The sequence below is a fragment of the Euprymna scolopes genome, chromosome 3 (genome assembly GCF_053919585.1).
Source record: "Euprymna scolopes isolate OS-2025 chromosome 3, ASM5391958v1, whole genome shotgun sequence".
Classification (NCBI taxonomy): domain Eukaryota; kingdom Metazoa; phylum Mollusca; class Cephalopoda; order Sepiida; family Sepiolidae; genus Euprymna; species Euprymna scolopes.
In genome coordinates, this window is record NC_136484.1 from 84,305,632 (window position 1) to 84,323,364 (window position 17,733).

Sequence of the window (17,733 nt, forward strand, 5' to 3'; positions counted from 1 at the left end):
ATGAAACTTATGGTCGACCCCAACGCTGAGCCTCTCGTTCATCATACACCAGTGCCTGTCCCGCTACACTGGTGAGACGCAGTTAAAAAAGGCCTCGATGAAGATGTATGACTAGGTGTTCTGGAACTAGTCCCCATCAGGAAACCTGTCACATGGTGTCATCCAATGGTGATATGTGCAAAAAAGAATGGACGTACAGTGGACTTTCAGGCGCTCAATGCTCATGCCACTCGTGAGACACATCACACACCGTCCCCATTTTTTCAAGCTCGATTGGTGCCTAATGGCAAGAAAAAGACAGTATTTGATGCTTGGAATGGATACCACAGTGTCCCTCTATGCAAAGAAGATCGACATCTGACCACATTTATAAGACCATAGGGGAGATACCGATATAAAACGGCGCCACAGGGTTACATAGCTTCAGGTGATGGCTACACAAGACGGTATGACGACATCGTAACCGATGTTCCAAACAAGACAAAGCGTGTTGATGATGCCTTACTGTGGGCTGACGACCTACAGAAGAACTTCTATCAAGCCGTGAACTGGCTTGATGTTTGCGGAAGAAACGGGATAATGCTCAACCCAGAAAAGTTTGTCTTTGGAGCAAATGTGGTCGAATTCACAGGTTTTGAAATCACTCTCAATGACGTCAGGCCCTGTCGTAGATATTTACAAGCCATCATGGACTTCCCAACCCCGAATGACATCACTGATGTGCGATCATGGTTTGGCTTGGTGAACCAAGTCTCATACGCATTCAGCATGGCAGAGCGCATGTTACCGTTTCGTGATCTTCTGAAGCCAGGCACTCCCTTCCAATAGAATGAACACCTCCAAACACTATTCAATGAGTCAAAAACTCAGATTGTGGAAGAAATTAACCATATAGAACCACATGTTTGGCAACAGACTGGTCCAAATTGGGAATAGGATTCTGGCTACTACCAAAACACTGTGCATGTATCAAGAGTGAACCATTCTGCTGCCCAACTGGATGGAAGATAACACTCGTGGGCAGCAGATTCACCCACCCAGCCGAGTCCCGCTATGCACCTATTGAGGGTGAAGCACTGGCATTGGCAGATTCCCTAGACAAAGCCAGGTATTTTGTGCTAGGCTGTCGAGACTTGATCATCGCTGTTGACCATAAACCTCTACTCAGGATATTTAGTGATCGATCTCTTGCAGACATCTCAAACACCCGCCTGAGAAACTTGAAAGAAAAGGTTCCGAATGATCCACATTCCTGGAGTCAAACATCGTGCCACAGACTGTCTCTCACGCCATCCAACATGTGATGCAGAGAAGCTTGTCCTACCCGATGATATAGTTCACAATCACAAACATGCCGGGAACAGTCATCAGACTGAACCCAACCTCCAGCACTACCAGATAGGCAGCATAGATGAAGGCATAGTCTCAACTGCAGTCACATCCCTGAATACACTCGACCTAAAGTCAGTGACCTGGGACAGAGTCTGTACAGCCACAGCCAGCGACCCAGGTATGCTGCAGCTGAGTGACCTCATAGAGCAAGGCATACCAGAGCACCGCCATGAGGTACCAGAACCACTGAGGCAGTATTTCCAGTACCGTGAGGGCTTATCAACTGTTGATGGGGTCATCTTGTACAAAGATCGTGTAGTGATCTCTCCTTCATTCAGGCAAGAAGTACTGGATGCCCTGCATTCTGCTCACTAGGGAATCATATCCAAGACAGCTAGAGCCGAAACATCTGTATTCTGGCCAGGAATCACTCCGGACATATCTACTCTTCGTTCAAGCTGCCAACAATGCAATCGTAATGCGCCATCAAATCCAAGTGCTCCACCAGTTTCACCAATGAGTGCGGATTATCCGTTCCAGTGCATTTGTGCAGATTATTTCACCTACCAAGGGCATCATTACCTGGTAGTCGTGGACAGACATTCAAATTGGCCAATTGTGGAACAATCAGCTGTTGGAGCCAGTGGACTCATGACCTGCCTCAGACGGATCTTTGTGGCTTACGGGATTCCTGATGAACTCGCATCTGATGGCGGCCCGGAATTCACAGCCACAACCACACGACAGTTCCTCAGTGACTGGGGCGTGCATCACAGACTATCTTCAGTAGCATTTCCTCACAGCAACTGCAGAGCAGAAGTAGGCGTCAAGACAGGTAAAGCGCCTTCTGATGGGCAACACAACTTCGTCTGGTAACATTGACACCGACTCATTCCAACGGGCTATGCTACAGTACAGGAATACACCAGACAGAGACACAAAACTCTCTCCAGCCATGTGCATATTTGCCCGACCAATTAGGGATTTCATCCCTATTCCACCTGGGAGATACAAGCCTCATCCAACTTGGCAAAGCACATCTCTTGCTCGTGAAGAAGCATTACGATACAGGCATATGCAAAGTGCTGAGAGATTATCTGAGCACACCCACAGACTACCGCCATTGTCGGTCGGAGACCATGTTCGCCTCCAAAACCAAATTGGGCCATTTCCCCACAAGTGGGACAAGACAGGGGTGGTTGTTGAGGTTCGTCAGTTTGATCAATATGTTGTGCGCATTGATGGTTCGAGATGGGTTACTCTGCGGAAGAGGAAATTCTTACGCAAATATATTCCAATGCAAGTTAAACCAAAGAGACTCACCATAGACTCGGATGTAGGACTACGCCAACCATCAGCTTACATGCCACAACCTGTAGTACCAACTGCTGTGGCTCCGGGCACAGCTCCAAGACCTAGCATATCTACGCCTGTGAAACATGTCAGTAGGCTACCTGACAGGTCACCTCTGCCTGCAAACTCTCCAACGATGGCACCATCGTGGTAGACGCATGCACATATTCCGGTGCGCCAGAGTAGCTGTCTACTTACATACATGGAGCCACAATCCCCAGATGTCAGGCCACTAGACCTTTCTCTTGGACCCCCTCGGGTTGAAACGGATGTCCTGTCACCAACAGTTGAGGCTACACCTACTCCGCCGAAATGCTCCAGCCGTGTGAAACATACCCCAGAGTGGCAAAAGGACTTTGTTATGTGAAAAAACACATAAATGACATTCATGCACTTTTAGTGCACATCAGTTGATTCCTAAGTACAGTGGAATCTACCCATTTACACTATACCCAACAGTTCCATATGTTTCTTTGTTTTCAAGTTTTATATAAGTCTTTTTCAATCAGTAAGTCCAGCATCTCATGCCAACATACATATGGCTTCCTTACTAAAAGACATGGAGGGAGGGAGATATAGGATTATCAGACAATTATGGTATATGTATACGTATTTGTTTATTAGTCACATGTGTACTTATCGCAGTTTCTGTTATTTTCAGATCTTGATCATTGTTTAATCAACGAATAAAGATTGACAAATAGAGCAGACTCTTATTTAGAAGATCCATACGGCAAAGATAAGTGGAGAAGAAGAAAATTTTGCATATTTTTCAGAACATATTTCTCAAAAGTTTCAACCATGATAGACTCACACTACATGACACATTAGAATGCAGCTTTGTTTATATGCACAAAAGTCCAACTAAAAAACATAGGTCTGTAAACATACAATGTGCATACAAGAATAAGTATAGATTTGTAACATACCTATTTTTAGGGACAACGCAGATCTTTGTCTTGATATCAATGTCATTTCTTTCAGTGTTGTGCAAACAAATGTTGATTCAACAAAATTTTCTGTTGACTGCCTAACATGATAGAGCAAACACAGCAATGATCTGGTCAATGACGTAAAAACAATAGAAAATATTTTGATCAGAAGTGTTTATGATCATGAACCGAAACCTGATTAGGTCACTTTAGGATTGGATTACACAAATTCCAAGAACGAACCAGGTATCTTAAAAAAATAAAACCATAAGGATAAAGAAATAACAGAATCATTAGAATCATAAACAGTTATAAAAGCTGATTGTCAACATGAAGACAACAGTTGAGAATGAGCTAAATTTTGCCTGCTTATAGTACATATAATATGTAATGCTCATCTATTACATAAATGCTATCGATGATTAGCTAGTGACACAACTCATCTACTGTAGCAAAAACAAAAAAGAAAAGGTCTAACAAGATGCAAAACAAATTTCACTACACGCGTTGTATCAAAAAGTCTTGATTTTTCTTTCTTCTCAGCCTGCTGGACATTTCCGATGTGAGTGCTGATTATTTACCGTTTGTATAGCCACAGAAGGCACAAATGCATGGCCGCTTGCTTCTTTGATGAACATCACATCTACATTGCTAGTAACATGGATTAATCAACTATGTGACTATTTACATACAAGCGTTAACAAGTTTATGCTAACTTTGCTTATTTTGGGGAAGCCACTATTTCTTTTGCACTGCAGACACAACACACAAGATAGTGAAGTTTCACCTGACGTGAGGAGCCATCACTGTTAGAGGCAGTAGGCAATTCATTTTGAATCAGCTTCAGTACAATTTCATCCAGAAGAGAATTGCATTGTAACAGCTATTTTGAAGGCTAAGGGATGTGGCACAAATTCGGTCTTATGTGAAATTGTTTTACCTGGAGGGTTATAAGACAAAATTTACACATTCACTGATTATATCTTTGTGTTAAGCAAAATCGATTGGCCTGTAATTAAGTGCTTGTAATGATAATATGCTAGGCAATCCATTTCAAAACTTTGATGTGTGATTTAACTTTGATCTCTAGCTTGGGATTAATTGGAATGAGGTACAGTCAAAAAAAAAAAAAAAAAAAAAAAAAAAAAAAGCACCAGTTTAGACTTGGGTTGACAGGAATTTTTCCTTAAAGGGAAGATTTGAAGTATACTCCATATATATATTTCTCTTATCTTTTACTGATTGGTTATGCTTCTCTCGCTTGTGAGCTGCTAAGTGGTCTTCCAGTATATTCTCTTCTCACATGTTTGGATTATATGGGTTTTCAGACAGGTTTGTATTCAACATCTATATGATGGAAGCTTGGAGAAGATTTACTTGGTCAGTCATTAACATGCAGAAAGACCAACTTTCCTGAGTCAAATAAAGAGTCTGCATAGGTATTTAGGATCGAGTATCTTCCTTGACCTCATCAGCTCTTCAGTCAACAACTATTATAGACTAAGGAGTGAATAATAGTTTTTTGCTGAGTGTTAAGCCACACTTAAAAAGCTTTTTTGGTCAAGCGATTTTTCATAATCCTAAAAAGCAGTTCTTAATTGCAGCTTCAAAGGAATCCCAGTTGTCAAATTCGGAGTTAAATTCCTAAAGTTAAAAATAAATCTATTTACTGTTGTTTAAAAAAATGCCATGTTTTTCTTCAATCTCTTCATTATTTTCTTTGAATATATGTTGTATTGACCTTTTTTTTTTATTTTTCATTCCATTTTCATCCCAAACAAGACACAGTGCTACTTTGATGTAGGAGGCTACTATTGGGGACATAAGTTGCACGGGTACTATGTAGGGAGTTGAGCAGGAAGATGTCTGTTTACATTACACTTGAACTTCTGCATGTCAATACAGTTGAGAAAGCAGGAACCCGGAAGGGAGTTCCAAAGTCTAGCAGTTCAGGGGAAGATACTATTAGAGTAGAAGGCTTTCTTACATCTAGGGATCTCTGTTGTGTAAGGATGAATCTTGTTGCTTGTCAGGGGTATTTACATCGAGAGGATAAAAGGGCTCATAGTTCGTTGGAGCACCCACCATTAAAATACTTGTAGAACAGGCAGAAGGATGCAACATTACGTCGATGGGATAGAGGCTGAAGCTTAAATGACAGTTCAGGATATATTAGGTTGGCGACTCTCTTTTGAACCCTGTCCAAAAGCGAGAGACTAGTAGCGGATGCACCAGCCCAAATGTGACAACAATACTCCATACATGGGTGAATGGTGGCCTTATAGAGGTACAGGATACTTTCAGGCATAAGTAACTTTCTACTTTCTAGCACGGTAGAGAGAGCTCACCTTTCTCACAGCAGCCCTGGCTCAATGTATCTGTTCCAACTCATGTTCTCTGTGAGCATTAAGCCAAGGAGTTTGAACTAAGTACTTTCAGGTAATGTATCTTTAGCTATAGCTATTAGTGGTTGGGAAGGTTTTTTGTAATTATTGAAGGAAACAAGCTTATCTTGGCAGCATTAAATGTGACCATCTATTTCTCCAGTGTCTCAGCCATTTCCTTAGATATGTGTTGATTTGTTTTCCTCACGTGCCTGTTATAGAGTGTGGTATCATCAGCAAATATGCCCATCTCAGATACAATTTTATCAGGGAGGTACACCTGCATTTATATCATATTGTTTAGATGACTATAAAAACGCTTTGGATATTTTAAGATTTCAAAGTAGTTCTATTAATGCTTTACTAAATAATAGCCTACATGATATACTTGAAGAGTTTTAGAAAAGTAATGATAAAAATGTTAACATTATGAAATGGCCATTTTGCGTCAGATTTTTTTTTTACCCTTGCAGTGCTTAAAAGCTTGATACTACTCTCCTGTGAGGAATTTTGTCATGAAATTTGGAAAACAATTATAAACCTCACTTATTATTGGGCTACGAATTAAACTAGTCCAGTCTGTTTTTGTTGTCTTAAAAATAAAACTTTATTTAACATATATGTTTGGAACACTTTTGCTTGAATATTTTTTGTACTAAAATTAAAAAGTAATTAAAAGCAAATGTTTTTAGAATTCTGATTTTTTTATACTATCCATTTTTAAATAGGTTCTCACCCATAATTTTAAACAGTTTTCAGCGAAAGTAAACAATTTGACTGGTAATGCTGATAATTATAAGCTAGCCAGCAGCAGCAGCAGCAGCAGCCACCGTCATTTGAAATGAGTTTTGTGAATCACATTTATTTTGAAAGAACAAAAAACAACTTTTTGTTTAAAATTAACGTGGGCCAGTAAAAAGAAAGAACTGAAAATAGAACATTCTAATTCAAGCTATCTCGGCGTTATGGCTGAAGGAAGGTCCGACCTAAAATTAGTACCGGAATATGACAGCACAACATCTATCATAGACAGGTTAGAGAGAGTGGACCTTATCTGCAAGCTCTCAGGAGTTGACAGAGTTGAACAGGTCATCCCCTTGCGACAAGCTGGAGGAGCTTTCGACGTCAACCAACAGCTGTCGGAAGCAGAGAAAAATAATGTAACACGGGTGAAAGATGCACTGCGCAGGACCTTTGCACTTGACCCATGTGAGGCATACAAGCAGTTTTCAAGAGGCACCTTACACTCGGACGAGTCAGTAGATGAGTTCTACGCTGCATTAACAAAGCTCTCCAGCCTGTTCGGAGGAATCCTAAGCCAGATGCTGAAGTATGCAGTCATGGCCGGACTGCCTGCCCATACCTAGGAGTTGCTGCGTGCATCTGCTGATATCAACCAGATCCTAACAGAAAGTATGCTCAGCCGAGCAAGATCTGTAGTGAATAATGAACGGGTTGCAGCCACTGTCGACAGGTCAGACACGGAAAAAGTGCTTCTACACAAACCCTCTGAGAACTCACTGCAGTGTTTCAATTGCTCTGGAGCCAACCATCTTGCTAAGCACTGCCAGCTCGAATGATCGAGGTAGCGCTGTACACCATGCATTCGATGTTATTGGTGCCAAAATGAGGGACACATCGCATCAAAATGTCCGGAAAATGGAAATGGGCGAGATGTGAGCGCCACTCTCACACCGAGTAGGATGAGAACCAATCTGCCAGTGAAACGCATGTGCGTCAATGGAGTGATTCAGGACGCATTGATTAACTCTGGGTGTACCCAATCTGTAGTAAGGAGTACAGTTTGTGGTCCACAGAATGGACACAAGACAGAAGCACTGACTGTTGATGGAAAGAGTATGACCAACAAAGGAGCGACCAAGGTCAGTTTGCAGGTGGATAAAAGGATCCCCGTGGTGGTGGAGATGTTGGCCATGGATGGAGATCTGTTGGGATTCGATCTTTTGCTCGGAATTGATGTCATCCGCCTGTTGGACGGCGTTCATATAAATGAACACGGTAAGGCCAATTTCCCGAAGGAAGTTTGCGGTGTTAGCACTGTTGTTGCAGTGAAAATACAATGACCTGACTTTGATGTCGTATTCGACCCAACTAAGAAACATTAGACTGCAACCTGGAAGTGGTTGAGTGAGCAACCGCCACAATGGCTGATCAATCAGACACCTGAATACACCGTGTCCAAACACATTCGGAAGGACTATGACTGCGAATTGCAAACTTGGATTCACAATGGATGGCTGATACCATACCCGGAGAAAGAGCTTGGTCCACCCAAGGGATTAATCCCACTAATGATGATTGTTCAGCATAAGAAGAGAAAAGTATGGCCTGTTATGGATTACTGCGAACTAAACGACTATGTGAATGCATACACATGCGGATGTGAGAGACTGAGGGGGAAGGGGTCCGATGTGTCAGTGTTGGACTTGAGAAAGGCTTACCTTCAGGTACATGTGCACCATTCTTTATGGCCGTTCCAAACCGTGGTTGTGAAGGGGGAGAGATACTGCCTGACTAGGATGGGATTTGGGCTTAACATCCATTATGCAGGCAATTGTGGAGACTGTTTTGTCCAAAAATGTAACTGTTCAAGAAGCAACATCGGCATATATAGATGATTGATACATCAACAACAGCGGCATATATGATTGATACATCAACAACAGCGCGCCGACTGCGGAACAAGTGAAGTAGTATTTTCTTTGGTTTGGACTAGAAAGCAAGGAACCAGAGCGGCTTGAAGCTTGAAGATGGCACATGAGTGCTTGGATTAGACGTCTGGAGGGAGCATGCCACTCTGTGATAGAAGCGTGGTAGTATGATTCCAGATGTTCCAAAGATTGTGACACATTGAGCCATTTTCTCCCTGTGCAGGAAACTGATCGGGCATCTGCCAGTGTGTGGGTGGCTATGAGCAGCAACAGGAATGATAAAGTGATGGGCCAACACCATAATCCAAGGATGAGATGACACCACAGAGGATGTTCCACTTCAACAAATGCTCCAGGAAACAATAGCCAGGGTGAAGCAGAGTGATCCCTCACAGGGTCTATGGTGTGTAAATAGACAAGACGTCAATATATGGGTGTACGCAAGTTCCCTGGCGACTGGCATGCTCCTGGTACGTGATACTATGGTCTTCGTAGACGCATGTTGGATGCGATCCATGAACAATGTGCAGCATATTAACTTGGCTGAACTTGATGCAGCGTTAAGGGCATCAATCTTGCGTTACATTGGAAGTGCAAATTTATACACTTAAAAACGGACTCGGTATGTGTGTATCACTGGTTGGTGGACACACTTACTAGAAAAAAAAGACTACCAGCAAAATGTTACTCTGACGACGATCGGACATGATAAAATCACTGGTAGAAGAGTATGGACTTTCAATAGACGTTGCTTTGGGTCCCATCGAGTCAGAACTTGGCAGACCCCATGTAGTGGTGGGACGATTAATCGGAATCGTTAATTGTAAAAATCATGTTTTGGGGAGTAATCAGAGTCGCATCGTTAAAAAAATACCTTAGATTTATGATTCTTTCATTACGATTCTCTTATATTTTTAAGTTGAACTGTTTGTTTGAAGTGAGATTAATGCTTTCAAAAATTTATGATAAAAACGTTGGTACATCTACACTTTATCGCCGAAACTAGAGACGCCATTTTGTTTCACGCACCTGTCGTTGAAATCCAAGGGAGAAATTAGTATTTTAAACTATGACCGAAGTTAGAAATAAATAACAAAAAAATTCAACTAGATATTAATTACTTCTAGACTTCCAGAAAGAACTATGAAAAAAGGTAAATAAAGTGAAAGAGAACATATATCCGTAATTGTTTAATTGGAGATGTTTCGATTTAATTAATGAAAATGGGAACGTTTTTCATGAAATGTATATATATATATATATATATATATATATATATATATATATATATATATATATATATATAGACTTATATGTAATTATACTGAGTTCGTGAAATTCAGTAAATTTTCATATACCAATGAGTTTTGGGCCAAAAATGGTTGACTTAAAGAGTAAGCTACAAAATTATCAAATTTTATAATTGAGCATTAATATACTGTGTAAGCAAAAACAAGACTTCAAAACAAGGTGTTGGTGGCAACAAAAAGTGTATTTCAATTTACGTTACAATTGTTTTCATGTCCAGTTCGACAATTTCAAGCATTATGTCGTTTGAAAATTTTCAAAACCAGCATTTCTTCAGACTTTATGAATAAGCAAAAAAATGCTACATTGCCAAAAGTGTGCTTATTCATAAAGTCTTAAGAAATGCTGGTTTTGAAAATTTTCAAACGACATAATGCTTGAAATTGTCGAACTGGACATGGAAACAATTGTAACGTAAATCGAAATACACTTTTTGTTGCCACCAACACCTTGTTTTGAAGTCTTGTTTTTGTTTACACAGTATATATATTAAAAAACAGAAAATGAAAACAACATATTAATAATTGTTTGAACTGGGCGAGCGAGCGCCATTTGAAAACCAAAACATTTACTGTATAAAAATTTATCAAAATATAATTGTAAAAACATTTATTGAAAAGTTTGCATAAGAAAATATAATTTTAATAAAACAATTTTGTAATGAAAGCAACATTGGATTTTTATAAAATAGTGTTTTTTTGTTGTTTTTTTTTGTTTTGAACAAATAAATAATTCTAATGAAACATTTTTTGAATTAAAGCAACTTTGAAGTGTTAACAACAAATTAATTTAAATGAAACCGAAAAATCATTATTTAGTTTAATTTTTTTGTTATTTATTTCATGCTTCAGTCATAGTTTAAAATAATGATCTCTCCTTTGGATTTCAATGACAGGTGTGTGAAATAAAATGGCGTCTCCAGTTTCGGCAAAAAGTATAGAAGTACCAAAACATCATAGAACTTTTCATAACATATTTCATATGATGTACAAGAATTTTATTAACTAATTTAAAGGTAATCTTTATCTTAATGAGTTTTCTTATTCCGTCACATACATAGGCGCTGTCTGTCTGTTTCAAAACTTTCAGGCCCATGATTAGTTATCTGTTTGCATTGTACCACTGAAACTTTAGGGGTCGCAAGGTAACATTGTTTTCATTTGTGAGCGAAGTTTATGTATAAAATAGCCTAACTACGTCAAGTCCATGAAAAAGTTGATGAATACTTAACCCTTAGAGAAAAAAGATTTTACAGTGCTCTCATTACGAGTAAATCATGTTAAAAATCAGTGGTTTTTTTCCAACTGGTGACTAAAAATAATAAAATAAAAAACGGGTGCTTATCTTTTGGCAAATTTATTTTTTACGACACCATTAGTACATGAATGAAAAATCTCATTAGTAAATGAAAAATGGGTACTTGAACAGTTTAGTCAAGACATTAAAAAATGAAAATACCGAAAAAAGTTTAAATTGTATGTATCCGTTATAGAACGAAGTTCTCCGAAAAAAAAATTCATTTAATTTCATCAATAGTAATTGTCTGTATTTTTGAGATGAGGTGTTTTCATTGATTGAGATTGTCGGACTGACTTCCTCATCTTGGTTGTTATCGTCACAACATTTCGGCCTTCATCAGATGTTTTGTATCGAACTGGGGAACCGTTTGTTAGGAGTCTCGAACCGAACCCTTTATTATTATTACGGGAGTACTGTGTTCGGACTCCATGTAGGCTCTGGGACATAGTTGCTGATTCTCTGTTTTGAATGTTACTTTTTCACTGCCTTCGTTCAGGATGGGTAACTGTAAACTTTGATACAACGTCTAGGACGACTCGGCCATATGTCCTATTTTTTTATTATTTTATACTTTTAGCTTAACTTGCTTCTATATTTCACCATTTCGTTTTTTAGTAATAAATGCTTCTCTACATTAAAAACCGACCTTGTGTCTAACTCTGCCCTTGTGGGGAGGCAAGTAAATAGGAAGTAATATGGTGGCTGAAATACGTGTTTCGACCCCAATAAAAGGGTAATCTATATATATATAGAAGGCAAAATGAGTGTGATCATTTTGTGTATGTCTCGCAAAGGCTTCTTTCGCACACGCTCCCGGGGTCGTTACTATCGCTTACAACTGTTTATATAGGTCCTATATAATAATGTCTAGGATTTAGGAAAGATTTATTTACATCGAATTTTACAAAATTATTGCTATTTTGGCTTCTCGCGTGTTGATTGGGCTTTTTCGTATAAAAAGCGAAACTAAGTCAACAATGAAGAACGTGTTCTCGACATCGCACCGGGAAACGTCTAGAAGCAATCAGCTTTGATCAATCTTGTATATCAGACAGTTGCTATTCAATCTGGACAATTGGGACCTGCTTTCCCCTCCCCAACATCTGTTGGGGAAAAAACAGTCAAATTTGGGTAAACAAACCCAAACGCTGCGTGACTTCTATTTGACCTTCTTAATTAGGTCAAATGGAAGCAGCAAAGTTTACTTTTATTGCGCACACCTGTTTTTATAGTTAAATAAATAAATTAAAACATGTCTATGTTGTATGTCGCGGTGGCCCAATGGCTAACGTCGCACGTTTTTTTTTTTCCCACATTAATTTCCAACTCAAGGGTACGGGTTCGATCCTCATACTCACCTACCAAAACATTTTTTTTTATTATTTAACACCCCCCCCTGGAGTTTTGATTTACCTCAAGACACCCGGGCATCGCCGGGTACCCCCCCCCCCCGCTAGTCTATAAATATAAAAGCGAAAATGTATGTATGTATGTGTGTTCGCTTTTTCTGTGTGTCTACAAAAGGCTTCTTCCAGAGAAGCGGTCGGTCAGTTCACAACTTTTTAAAACTTTTTATATCACATATAAATCGTAATATCTCACAGTTAACAACGAAGCTCGCCTGTCTATTTAATTTGCTCGATTTCGGGAAGATAAATATTCAATATTTGTCGCTCGCCGCATGTGGGTTAATCTTTTTCCTATAGCATCTTGGGGGGAGGGGAAGCATTCAGCAGTAAATGAATACTATCCCGCAGTCAAACTTGACCTCATTAACTCATTAAAATGGGCACCTACTAAATCCAAGTAATTAAATAAATTCAAACACGTTTCCGTTAGCATCTCGAGGTGGGGCAATGGTTAACGTCACACTTTTTTTTTTCACACTTTAATTTACAACTTTGCCTCAACGGTTCGGGTTCGATCCTCATTCTTACTTTTTTTTTTTACCCCCCCCCCACCCACACCTCCAAACACCCGAGCAATGCCGGGTACTTCTTTTTCCTATAACATCTTGGGAAGCGTTCCCGCAGTAAATGAAATACTATCCCACAGTCAAACTTGACCTCATTAACTCATTAAAACGGGCACCTGCCAAATCCAAGTAATTAAATAAATTAAAACGTGTTTCTCGCGGTGTGGCAATGGTTATCGTCGCACGTTTTTTTTTCACACTTTAATTTACAACTTTGCCTCAAGGATTTGGGTTCGATCGTCATACTTACTTATTTTTTTAATCCCCACCCCCACCCCCGGAGTTTCCACACACACCTCCAAACACCCGGGCAACGCCGGGTACCCCTTGCCAGTCATGAAGAAAGAGAGAGCCTGTTTCCTCCGTTTAACTATAGGTGGCGTTACTGTCTGTCCACCCAGTTATGGAAACACAAAATGTATATAATGACACCCTTGAAATAAAAATAAATGTTTTTGTTATACTTTAATTTTAAACATGTCTTTTTTTTTGTTATTTTTTTGCAAACATATTTAAGTTTTATTTTTTCAAACATATTTATGTTTTTTTTTTTGTGTGTGTAGGCTCTTTCTTTGATCACGTATATATATATATATATATATATATATATATATATATATACACACACACACACACACAAACACACTCGCGGAAAACGTAAAATAAGTGCAGAAAAATTAAGAAAAAAAAAAGGGAGGGGGTCCATAAAAAAAAGACAGATAAAAGAAAAAACGTTGATTTTTTTTTTATTATAAGAGCGTAAAAAAATACTCGCGGAAAAACGGTTAGACCCATAAATATGTTTAAAAGAAAAATATAGCAAAAATATTTAGTTTATGCTTGCAAAAAAGACAAAATAAACGTAAAAACAAAAAAAAGTAAATGTTTGAAAATAAACAAGCAACAAAACGTAAATGTTTGCAAACAAAAAAAATAAATAAAAACGTAAATATGTTTAAAAAAATAAAACTTAAATATGTTTGCAAAAAAAAAAAAAATGTTTAAAATTAAAATATAACAAAAACATTTATTTTTATTTCAAGGTTGCCATTATATACATTTTGTGCTTCCGTAACTGGGTGGACAGACAGTAACGCCACCTATAGTTAAACGGAGGAAACAGGTTCTCTCTTTCTTCATGATTACCTTTTTAGTACAACAAGCATGTCAATAAAAGAAATGAAAATTTGCTATTTAAAAAAATTATGTCAGTTGTTTATTTTCTATATCTTCTTTCAAACTTTTGTATGTTCTTTGCTTTATCTTCTTTCGATTTGGATAAACTTCATTGTTAAATTATCTTTTAAAAATAAAACTAGGTACATTAAAAAAAAATAAATTTTAGTTAAAAAATTTAACAAAATATAGCTAAGTTCTAAGTTACGTGCAACAAATCATGTGTAAATAAAAAAATTAATTTCATGTAAAAATGTGCATTTCTTTTTGTTTATGTTTTGTTTATGTTTTTCCTATCTAGCGAAAGGGGACCAGTTTTCCGGAGACGAGTTTTCCGGAGACGAGTTTTCCCGGAACGAGTTTTCCGGGCACCATATAATATATATTACATATATATATAATATATATAATATATATTACATATATATATATATAATATATATAATATATATTACATATATATATAATATATATATGACATATATATATATAATATATATTACATATATAAATAATATATATATAATATATATATTACATACATATAATATATATAATATATATATTACATACATATAATATATATAATATATATATTACATACATATAATATATATAATATATATTACATACATATAATATATATAATATATATATTACATACATATAATATATATAATATATATATTACATACATATAATATATATAATATATATATTACATACATATAATATATATAATATATATATTACATACATATAATATATATAATATATATTACATACATATAATATATATAATATATAAAATATATATATTACATATATATATTATATACAATATATATATATTACATATATATATATTATATACAATATATATATTACATATATATTATATATATATTATATACAATATATATATTGCATATATATAATATATATATTACATATATATATAATATATATAATATATATATTACATATATATATAATATATATATTACATATATATATAATATATATAATATATATATTACATATATATATAATATATATATTACATATATATATAATATATATTACATATATATATAATATATATTACATATATATATAATATATATTACATATATATATTACATATATATATAATATATATTACATATATATATAATATATATTACATATATATATTACATATATATATAATATATATTACATATATATTACATATATATTACATATATATTACATATATATATATATATTACGTATATATATAATATATATATCACGTATATATATAATATATATATCACGTATATATACATAATATATATATCACGTATATATACATAATATATATATCACGTATATATACATAATATATATATATTACATATATATAATATATATATATTATATATATATAATGTATTACATATACATATGAGATAAATATATAATATATATGCATAATAAATATATATAATATATATACATAGTAGATATATATAATATATATACATAGTAGATATATATAATATATATACATAGTAGATATATATAATATATATACATAGTAGATATATAAAATATATATACATAGTAGATATATAAAATATATATAATATATATATATATATAATATATATACCATATATATATATACATAATATATATATAATATATACAATGTATATATATAATATATATATATAATATACATATACATAATAGATATATATAATATGTATATACATAGTAGATATATATATAATATATATATACATGATAGATATAATATATATTATATATATACATGATAGGTATAATATATATTATATATATACATGATAGGTATAATATATATTATATATATACATGATAGGTATAATATATATTATATATATACATGATAGGTATAATATATATTATATATATACATGATAGGTATAATATATATTATATATATACATGATAGGTATAATATATATTATATATATACATGATAGGTATAATATATATTATATATATACATGATAGGTATAATATATATTATATATATACATGATAGGTATAATATATATTATATATATACATGATAGGTATAATATATATTATATATATACATGATAGGTATAATATATATTATATATATACATGATAGGTATAATATATATTATATATATACATGATAGGTATAATATATATTATATATATACATGATAGGTATAATATATATTATATATATACATGATAGGTATAATATATATTATATATATACATGATAGGTATAATATATATTATATATATACATGATAGGTATAATATATATTATATATATACATGATAGGTATAATATATATTATATATATACATGATAGGTATAATATATATTATATATATACATGATAGGTATAATATATATATACATGATAGGTATAATATATATTATATATATACATAATAGGTATAATATATATTATATATATACATAATAGGTATATATATATATATATATACATATATATATATACATAATAGGTATATATATATATATATATACATAATAGGTATATATATATATATATATACATAATAGGTATATATATATATATATACATAATAGGTATATATATATATATATACATAATAGGTATATATATATATATATATACATAATAGGTATATATATATATATATACATAATAGGTATATATATATATATACATAATAGGTATATATATATATATATACATAATAGGTATATATATATATATATACATAATAGGTATATATATATATATATACATAATAGGTATATATATATATATATACATAATAGGTATATATATATATATATACATAATAGGTATATATATATATATTTATATATACATAATAGGTATATATATATATATATATACATAATAGGTATATATATATATATATATATACATAATAGGTATATATATATATATATATATATACATAATAGGTATATATATATATATATATACATAATAGGTATATATATATATATATATACATAATAGGTATATATATATACATATATATATATATACATAATAGGTATATATATATACATATATATATATATACATAATAGGTATATATATATACATATATATATATACATAATAGGTATATATATATACATAATAGGTATATATATATATATATATACATACATAATAGGTATATATATATACATAATAGGTATATATATATATATATATATACATACATAATAGGTATATATATATATACATACA

The 17,733-nt window shown here is 33.8% G+C and overlaps 1 protein-coding gene across 3 annotated transcripts in view; it reads right to left on the reverse strand.

The window, feature by feature from the left end:
• Nucleotides 1-17,733, reverse strand: part of LOC145256707 (vitamin D3 hydroxylase-associated protein-like) — a 181,992-nt gene that overhangs the window by 159,954 nt on the left and 4,305 nt on the right. The gene's annotated exons all lie outside the window — the stretch shown is intronic.